This window comes from Poromitra crassiceps, assembly GCF_964638095.1.
Source record: "Poromitra crassiceps genome assembly, chromosome: 12".
Lineage (NCBI taxonomy): Eukaryota > Metazoa > Chordata > Actinopteri > Beryciformes > Melamphaidae > Poromitra > Poromitra crassiceps.
In genome coordinates this window covers 6298869-6311277 of record NC_139632.1, presented here as the reverse complement: position 1 = coordinate 6311277, position 12409 = coordinate 6298869, and positions in this window count along the sequence as shown.

The window sequence follows — 12409 nt, the reverse complement described above, 5'->3', positions numbered from 1 at the left end:
CGGAACGCATCTGAACTTGGGGGGGCCGGGGGGCGTGTCGGGGGGGCGTGTCCCCCCGTCGGGGAGGCGTGCCCCCCCCCACACACACACACACGTCTGTGAACCACCATCATTGATTATTATTATTATTATCATATAAAGATTTTGGTTGTTTGAAGCCAGATTCATATAGGAATATCTCATTTTAAATTAACATTAGGATTAGACGGTTGTGATGTCAGTATTCAGTCTTAACAATCATATATTTGCTCCTTTTCTCACTCACTCCTATGTCACCACCTGCTCTCACTGCAGGGTTTGAGATTCAACTTTTTTTTATCACCAGCCAATATGGCTGCTAGATTTTAAAGTTACGAGCCAATTAATTTCAATTAGCCAAAATGTTTTTCTTGAAATAAACCAGAATATGAGGGCGACTGGGTTTTACAGCAGGGCTATTCAACTAAATTGTTCAGGGGGCCACATTGTCAGAAACCTAAGGGACCGGGGGCCGGACCGTTCCCCGAGCCAGTACACTTGACACAATGCGCCACCATATTTTTGCAGCCGCGCTGGAACTATTATTAAGTAGGGGGTGCTGTAAGGAATGGAATCTCGGCAGCGCCGAAGAAAATTTTATGTTTTTTGGACTTTTATCCATATTTAGAAGAATATTTAATTTTAAATTAACATTAGGATTATACTGTTGTGATGTCATTATTCAGTATCTTCTCCTTTTCTATTATTAGTATTAGTATTAATATTAAATACTGAGTATCTCATGAAAAACTATTAATATTGCATCTTTTGTGTTTAGCTCCGTCTCACACCAGAACCAAATTACAGAGGGGGCCTGCCCCTAGCTTGGGGGGGCCAAGGGGGGTCCGGGGGGATTCTCCCCCGGAAGAAGATTTTGTACATTTTAAAGTAAAATTCGTCAAACTGGTGCATTTGAGAGCAAAAGGAAGAGGCTAAATCTATGAGGAACTACACACATCTCTAATGTGTTGTGACTTTACAAATAGGCCTAAACAATTAATATTAAATGTATTTACACATTGTGCACAAATTGCATTCATTGTGACAAATTTACAATAGTTAATTAATATCCAGCCAGAATCATTGCAAATGGAGGTTCAAAGTAACAGTTAGCAATAGCATTCAGTTAATCAATGCCTAATGACAGCCAGATTCCGTTTTAAACTTTAAAACAGAAAAACGGAAAAACGTTTTTAGCACACACACAAAAAAAAAAAAAAAAATTGAATGGGGGGGCCAGTTTAGGGAATGGGGGGGCCCGGCCCGGTCAGGCCCCCCTCCAACGCCGGGCCTGTCTCACAGCATTGTAACATTGTAGTGCAGCAAGAAAGGAAAACTACTGTAAACATTTGAACCACATTTCTTGTTTAGAACCTATAGCTACCAACATCGCCATCTCCTGAAAAACATTAATATTGCACCTTTCTTGTGGCTACATCACAGCATCTACTGAAAAACATTTATAGTGGATCTGACTTGTTTAGTTCACTTTAGATTCACATCACATCTGAAAAACAACCAGTCGAGTGTAATAAGTAAATGAGGTTTAATTGTAAAAAAAAAAAAAAATCTAAAAAAATCTAAAAAAAAAAAAAAAATTTTTTTTTTTTTTTTTTTTTTTTGGGGAACTGAAAAGTACCCGGGCCGCGGCCCGGGTGGCCCGGGCGGTTCCGCGATCCCTGTCTCTGGCAATTACCCGGGGACATTTTGGTCCTCTTGCTGGACCTGGTAGGCTACTGTAGAAAAATAATTTTCTTCAATTACTAAACTTGGGAGAGAGAAATTTGCTTCTGCCTTTCACTCGTGAGCTTTCTTTCAAAAACTCTGGGTTGGGCAAAGCCAAATGGGTCAAGTCAGTCATGATTGTTCAGTGTCTCCAGGCTGATTTAGACTATGTTCCAGATAACACCGTGTGCGACCCGCTGCAGCTCTCACCGTGGCGTTCTGTCTGTTTTAATCCTTTTAGTCCGTCTTGTCCTATTACTTTCAAACATTTTAATTGTTTTAAAGCTCTGAGTGCTTGTGAAACAGTCTGTGACTCAGTATGTGGAACTCGGGAACATGTGCGCAGTTTCTGGCGCTTCTCTGTCTGCTGGCGCTGATATGTAACGTGTGTCATGGCGGACACGAACAGCGGTATGGAGAAGGAGGCCGCCTCACAATCAGCAGAGAGATCCTGCTATCCTTACGGACCTCAGCTGCGGAAGGTTCGGTTCCGACTAACATCCCGGCAGAGATACAACTCCCGAGCAAAAGGACTCAACCACGCCGACCTTCGCGGAGGAAAAGAGGAAGAAGAGGGGGTATCCGCCGTAGAATGAAAACCCTCTGCCTCGACAATAGACGCCAGCTTCCCCCCTTGCCCTCTATCTTCCTATCCAACGTACAGACACAAAGTAGATGAGTTGGAAATATGGGCTAAATTTAAGCAGGAGATCAGAGAGGCCTGTATACTTGCCATTACTGAAACGTGGCTAAAAGACAGCGACGAAGACAGCGACCTGGCACTGACGGGATTCGGCTCCCCTATCCGACTCGACCGCCCCTGAGACAACAGGGAAAAGCCGAGGCGGCGGGGTCTGCTTCTACATAAATGAACGGTACTGTAAAGATATCACCATACGGGAATCACTGTGCACAAAGGACATAGAGTATCTGTCCATTTAACTTCGGCCTTTCTACCTGCCCCGTGAATTCCCACAACTTTTCTTTACTCTGATCTACATTCACCCCAAGGCAAATGATAACGTAGCAACGCAGCTAATAGCCGACCTAGCACATAAGCTAGACTCGATTTGTCCCGACGCTCCCAAATTCTACCTCGGGGACCTGAATCACGTCCGACTGAACAAAACGCTACGGACATATGAACAGTAGGCTATGTGATTTGCCCTACTACTCAGCTAAACAAGACTCTTGACACTTGCTATGGAAACGTGAAAGGGGGCTATAAGTCAATAGCCATGCCCGCCCTTGGCGCCTCGTATCACAACAGCATCTTCTGCCTGTGTACAAACCACGCTTCAGAAATATGGAGAAGGAGAAGAAAACTGTGAAATTATGGACAGATTACAGTATTTCCTCACTCCAAGCATGTCTGGAATGCACTGACTGGCAATGTTTCTTTGATGCCTGTGATGACATCGATAAGCTCTCAGATTCTGTTTCATTGTATATTTCCTTCTGTGTTGACCTTGTTGTACCATCTAAAAATGTTGTCATCTTCCCGAACAACAAACCTTGGGTCAACAAAGAGCTAAAGTCTGCTATAAACAGAAATAAACGTATATTTTTTACTGGCAACCCCCAAGAGAAGAAGGCAGCTTCAAGGGAGGTTAAAGCTGAAATAGCCATGGCTAAAGCTAAATACAAAGCCAAAATCGAACAACAGTACACTAACGGTAATATTAGAGCAGCCTGGCAGGGCATAAAAACTATGGCCTCCATAAATCAACAGAACGACACGAAAAGGCAGTATATTAGCATAGATGATATTAATAATGTAGACCTGCCAAATGCTTTCAATGCATTTTTTTCTAGGTTTGAAACTTATGACTCCAAGGGATGTTTCCAGGCTGAGGGAAACCCTTCTGCCCCAGAATGACCTGGTGATCTCACGAGAGAAGGTGACTAGCCTCTTTAAAAGAACAAACCCAAAGAAGGCAGCTGGCCCCGACACCATCTGTGGTCGCACTCTGCGCCACTGTGCAGAACAACTAGGAGAGGTTTTCACAAAACTCTTTCAGATGTGTGTTGACCAATGTCAGTTCCCCTCCATTTGGAAAAAGTCCACCATTATTCCCATTCCTAAGGTAAAGAATCCTAGAGAACTAAACGAATTCAGACCGATAGCACTAACATCCATTGTGATGAAAAACCTAGAAAAAATCCTAAAGGAGGAGATCATCTCCCTGGCTGCTGAAAAGATAGACCCACTTCAGTTTGCCTATCAAACTGGCAAAGGTGTGGAGGACGCCAAGCTCCTCATCCTCGACAAAGTCTATGAACATCTAGAGAAACCTGGATCTCACGCCAGAATTCTATTTGCTGACTTCTCCTCAGCGTTTAACAAAATGCAGCCCCACATTCTAATAGAGAGGTTTAAATCATATTTTAATTTCCCTGATCAACTTTCGCTCCTGTGTTTAAACTTTCTAACGGATAGAACACAGCGTGTCCTAGTAAATGGCTCTATGTCTGGTATTTCAACTTCTAACACAGGTTCCCCACAGGGCAGCGTTTTCTCATCAGTCTTCATCCTGTACACAGACAGCTGCAGATCTAACAGGGACAACAGCCTTATAGTCAAATACTCTGACGACACTGCACTCCTGTCGCTCCTCCAGGGGGCAGAGTCGAACCACGGTTGTGCCCTTCCCAACTTTGTCGAATGGTGTGATGAGAACTTCCTTGATCTTAACGTATCAAAGACAAAGGAGCTTATAATCGATCTTAGAAATAAGAAAGCTGACCCTGTCGCTAGCTCCATTCATGGTGAAGACGTCCAGATTGTTGATTCTTATAAATACCTGGGAACAGTGTTTGACTCGCATCTCAAGTTTGACACAAACATAGAGTCTCTTGTTAAAAGAGGCCAACAGAAAATCTATTTATTAAGGAAAATTAACTCCTTCAAAGTGTCAAAAACGATCCTGTGCACTGTTTACAGATCATATATTGAGAGCCTTATAACTTTTTCTTTTATATGTTGGTTTAACGGTTTGTCTGGACAGAAATAGCCTTAACAATATCGTCAAAGTCTGCTCCAAAATCATTGGAGTTCAGCAGAGTGACATAAACGCGCTCTGGAAGAAGCGAGTGGTTCAGAAAGCAAAAGGTCTTATGGACCAAGCTGACCATATCCTGTCCTCTAAATTTGCCCTCTTGCCGCTGGGACGGCGCTATCGGGCACCTTCCTGCAGAACAAACCGTTACTCCAAGTCCTTCATTCCCTCAGCCATTCGGCTGTTGAATGCAGAGAAGTAGAAAACTGCACTGACTGTATGCATGTAGTAGGCACTGAACCAATAACACTGTATCGTAGCATTTGCACTTTTTTCTGTATGCAAATTTTTTTACCTTTTATCTTACTTTTTTTTTTTTTTTTTATGTATTTCTAAAACCAACTGTTTACACATGCACCCTATGCACTTTACATGTGTATAAACAATGTTGCGTCCTGCACCCTTGCGGCTCAGATCCATGTACGCTGAGGGACACGAGGAACCAAATGCACTATCTCGGTCTGATCACACTGAGCTCCTTTCCTATTTCCCTTCTTGTGTATGTATGTATTTTGTATTTTGTGACCGAAATGAAATACAATATGTTTACTTGCAACGGTGATGAACTGTAGAAACTGAATTGCCCCCCGGGGATAAATAAAGTTTTCTCAACTCAACTCAACAATCCACATCCATACAGCTAGTCGTCCCGGTCGGCATTTAACGTTAGTTACAAAAGCATGTCGACGGTGTTTTCTCACTGCCAGTAGCCTACAGTAGGGGTTGACAGATCCTAGCTAGTCTGACTGGTCACCGCCAGCGCTCCTCGCTGCTCGTTAAAAATGTCCAAATACTGTAGGCATTATTCTGATAAACTGGTCACATATTTGGAATGTTATGTTCTCATCCGAAAAAAGTATAAAAACTTTATAACCGTTTGTTTTTTTTGCTTGAAAACAGCTTTTTGGCAAGTCTAAAAATGATACAGGTAGGAGTTAATCTACTTCCGGGTCTAAAACGGAAAGACAATTACAAAATGATGTTATGCGGAAGCGTCCTTATATGGGCAAATAATAAGGTGAATACAATAAGTGTGGTGTAAAGTGTCCGTTTTAAATATGTATATATGAGAGAATGTACATGTAATATAAAAATATATACATAAATACCGTATATACATATATGCCGTTCAATGTGATTTTCCGTGAGCCAATCACTGATCCTGGCCATTTACTAACTTCACCAAGAAGGGAATTTTTTGACAAAAATATCGTCTTGGAGAAAATATATTGGTATATAAAGGGTTCAAGCTTAGTCGTGCCCACAAGGACGCCGGTTGGCCTGATCACCCCCCCCCCCCCCCCCAATCTGGAGATCGCCTTTGAATAGAGCAACACCAGACCCCCAATCACTCAGCCAAATGTGAAGTGGGTGGGTTGTGATTCAGGAGTCTGGAGCCAGGCCAGTCGGCAAGCTTTCACAACATGTGGATTCAGACCTTTTCTCTGGAAATACCTTTTCTGCTCTGGACCCTCTGTCTCCAATCTCCTCTTCACACCTGGTTTACGCTCTCCTTGGATGGGCACTGGCACTGCTGACCTGTACATGAGATACAATGACACATTTCAGCAAACAAGTCAGAGGTGGAATTTTAATTAGAATGTATAAATGTATCCATAAATATATGAAGACACTAATTAGCTTGTCATACACAGCTGTCACCTGTAGGACTTAAGTTAAGTTAAGTCACCCAAAGGTGAACTTGAGATTAGACTCAACTTTCAATTGTGACAGTGCTGCACCCATTCATTCCCCAAGTGAAAGAGTGCATCAGTGCAAATATTACTGTAATTTCTATTGTTAAAGATGGCAGCTTTTGTTATTTACCGTTACATGTTGCTTTTCAAGGAGAGGGTGAGAGGCAGCCCGTTCCTTGTTGCCAACAGTTTCACGTTTATTTTAGAGTTATTGCATAAATCCTAATCTGAAATCTGAAAATGTTGCCATTGGGATCAGTGTGTAAGTAGCCTGACTCAGATGAATTCAGTGATGTGTGAATTCAGGATGCACATCAGGCCATTTCTCTGGAAATACCTTTTGGGTTCAGGACGGTCCATCACGCCAAACGACTCCAACCAGATTTTCTTCATCTCTGCTTTTTTAGCTTCCTCCTCCCGTGCCTTGCTTTCTTTCCCTAGTGCTGTCATCGTTAGGTGAAGGGGAAAAAATGCAAATTGAACTTGCTTGATTAACCAATACTGTGTGGAGGGCCACATAATAGCATATTTTGAGAGACAAGCTGAAGAGTGCTGAGGAGAGCAGCTAACCTCTTTCTGAATCGCTGCTGCTGGGTTTCACCGACGGTGTTATGGGTGCTCCTTTAGCGTCTCTCTTGCGATGCCTAGAGGTGTACACATACAAACATCTCACATCATCCTTAGCACAGGTGGTCACTGTTCTATGTTACTGGCACAAAGTATCAAATAAAACACATATTAAATGAAGTGGAGCTCACGTACAGAGTAAGGCCATTGCTTTTCAACAGTTTCTTCAGATTCTGAAAGATAGCTGGTTTTATGTTCTCTTTGTCCTTTTCCAGCTCCTCTTTCTTTACTTTGCGTTGGGACGTCTGGGTCTGGGCCTGTTTGTCATTAAGCGCCTTGATCTGAAAAGGCAGCCATTAATGAGATGAGGGAATTAAGCAAAAGAGTCAAGTGATGAGTAAACTCTCAAAAGGGCTTTTCACTTTTACAGACACAAACACCAACCTCTTTGTCTATATCAGCCAGCTGAGCGGCCAGACTTTTGGATCCTTCTCTGTCTGTTGTCGCTGGGGTTGAGGGGCGTCCACGTCCACGTCCACCTCCTTTTCCCTCGTCAGGAACAGGCAGGGCGTGACTCTGTGGTTCTTCTGGAAGCTTTTCATATTGGGCCTCAAAGACAACCTGGCAGTGCAAACAACACATTTTTTAAACAATACTAGCTGTAATATTACTACAGTTCTACAGTAAAGTACTAGCTGTAATATTACTACAGTACTAGGACCATTAATTAAACAATAAGCCCCGAGATGTCGTGGTTTGCAGTGATTTTACAACAGCTACAGTAAGGGGGGGGGGGGGGGGTTACTACATATAGCCTACCTGGTAGGGTTTGAGCAACAACAAAATGCAATAGCGATGACAAATAATTGTTCTTCTGCCAAGCAATGTAGTCCTTCAAGCTCAGAAGAAAAGCGAATAATCCGTGCAAATAAATCACACTGCAATTAAAAAACCAAACCCATGTATCTTTATGGGGCTAGTTCAGAACAAATTAAGAAAAATCTTCTGGTTTGCTGTGAATAGTCCCATAGAGATAAAAATAAAATAAAAAAAATTGCCATGCTGAAAAGACCTTTAGTTATCACCACCAGCAGTGTGTGACCATTTAATTCCCATTTTAAATCTTTACTGTTGATGAACATAATTCATGCTAAAAAAAAAAGTATTTTTACACAAAATATAGATGAAAGTACCGTATACCTGCAGTCGTCTTGCCTTAAAGACAACATCATCCGAAGGTGCGTTGTATTTATAGCAGTTGGAGAAGATGAGTCGGACATCCGCAGCAAACTGTTGGGCGTTTGCGTACTTGCGTCGATGCATCTTGTTCTGAGGAAACATGTTGACGTGTCATGATGTAAATATTGGCACATTTGTATGGAGCAGAAAGTCATACACTCCATTTAGATGATCCTCATCAGCAGCATCTTACCTTTATGGTGTGTAAATCCATAGGCTGCCGGATGATGTCACGGTAGTCGTGCAAGCCCAAGGCGATGACATCAACAGGGTAGTGGAAGGGCCACGCATAAGCGATGTGCGTCCTTTCACGCATCTCCTTCAGGATGGCTTTGCAGTGCTTGAGCTGCACAGAAAGTTTTGGCTGAAAAGAAAGAAAACAACTTGTTTGTTTCTGATAAAACAAGTAAATTTCACCGCACACAATGTCACTATTGCTGCTTAAGTCAGAAGAGAGAGAGTAGGGAAAGGGAGGAGGTGGGGAGGGAGAGCGGGGGGGGGGGGTGTGGGGGAGGAGAGAGGGGGGAAAGGGAGGAGGTGGGGGGGAGCAGGGGAAGGAGGAGAGCAGAACAGAGTAAGTCAGGCCAACAGCAAAGAGTGAGACACTTCATTACTCTATATACTGTAATACCTTCAATCTATCCATCTATAAAATTGAGTATGTGGGCAATGTTTGTTTGTTTGTTTCAACTTCTGTGTTCGGCCACAGATCTGCCGTTTTACGTGTGATCGGGCTGAAACCTTCAGGGTGTGTAAAGGGCACCTGTGCGGGTGACCTGAAGGAGCCGGATTTTTTAATTAGGGCTGATCAATTGCCCTAATGCTGAGGCTATAGTTCAGTGATGATGTCATCAGTGATGTCATCAGTGTGAGGCTATAGTGGTGGGAGTATAAGTAGGTAGAATCGGTAGGAACCAGACGGAGACGATGGCTTCTGCCCCTGGCCTGTGCGGGTGACCTGGCTGACGGAGCCGGATTTTTTAAATTAGGTGATTGCCCTAATTACGACGTCATAGAGCAGACACACAGTGGTCATCAGTGATGTCATAAGAGCAAGTGAGCTACGGGCGAGGCTGCGCAGACATCAGGGGCGAGGCCGCGCAGACATCAGGGGTGGCCAACCTGAGGCTCACGAGCCGCATGCTGCTCTTTATTCGTTCTTATGCGGCTCTTCAATTCACATCAAATTGAAAAGCATGGTCTGTAACAGGCAGTGTGTTACAACACACACACACACACACACACACACACACACACACACACACACACACGCACATTTGAATTAATGATTTATGTCCACATGAATACAAGTATGCAAAGGACATAAACCCTAATAATGCAATCAGATATTGGGAGTCAGTCAGTTACATAAGTGTCCAATCGGCAACCACAATAATGCATACATACACATAGGATAACAATACACAGGAGAATGGCAGGTCGACAAATACAGTTATACTGCAAGACAAGATACTGTAATGGTCACTATCCACTTCATGGGTACAAAAAGCAGCACCTCCTACATATTAAGCAGCTATAGCAGATATTGAACAATATCTCGCTAACTGCTTGGTCCTTCTCTTTGGGAGAGCGGCCATCTGAAGGCCTCTCACAACCAGCTTATGTACGTGACCCAGGCTGCCAAATATGAAAACTAAAAGTTTACAATAACAGCTGTGTGTGTGAAGTGGTCTACTCCAGCTGTTGATATTTCATCAAAGGTACAGCCAACCTCTAGAACAAACACCTCTCTACAATTTTCACAATTTCATCATGAAGATGACAATGCTCTCATCAAGAGCTACACTTTTAAATACTGCATGACAGACAGTGAGTGACCTGCTGCAGGCAGCCATGCAAGCTTCCCTTGAAGTTTCAACTCAGTCCAGTGTTGTCAGGCAATAATTATTGGAAGTTGATGATCTGTATTCACAGTTGCTCTCACAGAGATACTGGGTACATGTCAAAAGGTAGGTAGATGCGTTACTACCAGACAGCACCTAGGCCTGACTGACAGTCCAGCCGGTCCCCACACTAGTCAACTCGGACACTTTCTGAGCTAGTCGGCAATTTGAACTTGCTGTTGCTTCAGCGTGCTCTCAACAAGGGTTTTCTGCTGCTTTACATTTTGCAGAATTAAAACTGGGCACAGCAGCCGTGGACCGTGACCGCGTTTGATGCAACAACAGCCTCGGCCCCCAATTCACACACGGTGGCTGCTACCCGCCGCCTCTGACCTCCTCCTCCTGCCTGGCTGTCTTCCCCACACAGACAGCAGCGCCTCGTTCGTAAATCGCAGAAAGTGATGACCGACACAAATCATCACGCACATTCTCGGCAAATTGGTCACGTAAAGCAAAGTCGCAGCCCGAAAAACTGTCGCGACGGTCGGCTACTCAAAAAGTCCATCTTTACCGAGCAACTAGCTAACGTTAACATAGGTTAATGCATCAATTTTGACGTTGACTTGGCTCCATTTAGTCGTTGGTTCAAAAATTCGGTTCTTTTTGACGACATGACATGTTAGAGCCAAAGACTTGATAACAAAACCATCAGTAAAAAGTAAAAAAAAAAAAGAAAAACGTCAGTTAGCCATGAAACGGGAAAGTTTGGTTAACCGCTAGCTAGTTAAAGTGCTACTTTAATGGAGATTGGCAAATCGCCATCTTTACCCTTTCGTTGGGTGCATAAAGTGACAAATAATGTATCTTGTCGATTCATTTGAAAGTAAGAATTCTTTAGCCGCCACGTACAGCACGAAATTAACCCTGAAATTCTTACCTGATCCATGGCAGTCCAGAAACGCGTTGGTGGTCCAACGAGCCACGGAGGTTGGCTGGAAGTATCGTTAGCTAGCTAGCAGTTACCTATGTTTAGTTAATAACTACAATGTAGACTAACTGTTTGGTGTGTTGTGTTGTGTTGTTGTGTTGTGTTGTGTTGTCGTCGTTGTCGTCGTAGTCGTGTTGAATTTGTCTGAAGTAACGGTGCTTTCCTCTAGACGTCAACTGGTGCTATGCTCAAGGGAGAATAAGTGCCGTTTTGAATTATGCGCCTGCGCAGTTGTCAATAGCTAGCTAGCAGACACACACACACACACACGCACACACAGAAATCTTAAAACATAAAGCTTCACACAACACTTTTAGCTTTTTTTTAGGTTAGCTCATAGCTACAGCCTACATTATCTTTATGATTGTTTTCACATTTTTTTGAATAGGGTTGTTGTAGCCTAATGTATTGTTTTGATTGATTTCTTACAAAAGGGTTATGAAAGGAAATGTTAGATTTATTAATGTGATTTTGAAAGTAGGCTAATAGGGTCAAGTTGATGCTACACCTTCCCCCATCACCCTGGGTGACTCCCCAGTCAACACTGTGGAGTCCTTCCACTTCCTGGGGACCATCATCAGCCAGGACCTAAAATGGGAGCTGAACATCAGAGCTCTCACCAAGAAGGCACAGCAGAGGATGTACTTTGTGCGGCAGCTGAAGAAATTCAAAGTGCCAAAGGCCACGATGGTGCACTTCTACACCTCCATCGTTGAGTCCATCCTCACCTCTTCCATCACCGTCTGGTATGTTGCTGCCACTCTCAAAGACATCAACAGACTTTCGCTGCGCTGAGAAGATAATCGGATGCAACCTGCCATCCCTCCAGGACACTGAAGTGGTCTCGCAAGATCATGGCTGACCCCTCCCACCCTGGCCACAAACTCTTTAAGACACTCCCCCACGGCAAGAGACTGAGGTCTGCCTAACCTCGCGTCACCAGGCTCTTCTCGGCGAGAAAGAGCCTGGCTCCCGCCCACAATTGATTTTGTCACCCTACTGGTTCCCGCCTAGAGCCCGCCCTAGACAGGATGGCAGCGTTTCTAGCTCGTCAACTTTCACGTTAACTTGACAATTTGACCCAAGTATCAGAATCCTCTTTCACCGTTTTGACCGGTGTGTCAGGCGGTGGTGGCGGAGATGCCATATTGCATAAACGTTTTGTTTTATGTAACGCTAGCTTTGTTTTGATCAGACTCTAGTTTAGGTAACATCACCGCGTCAAGCTAACGGCAACAAAGACGTTGTTAGGCGCATTGCCATCCGGTGTTA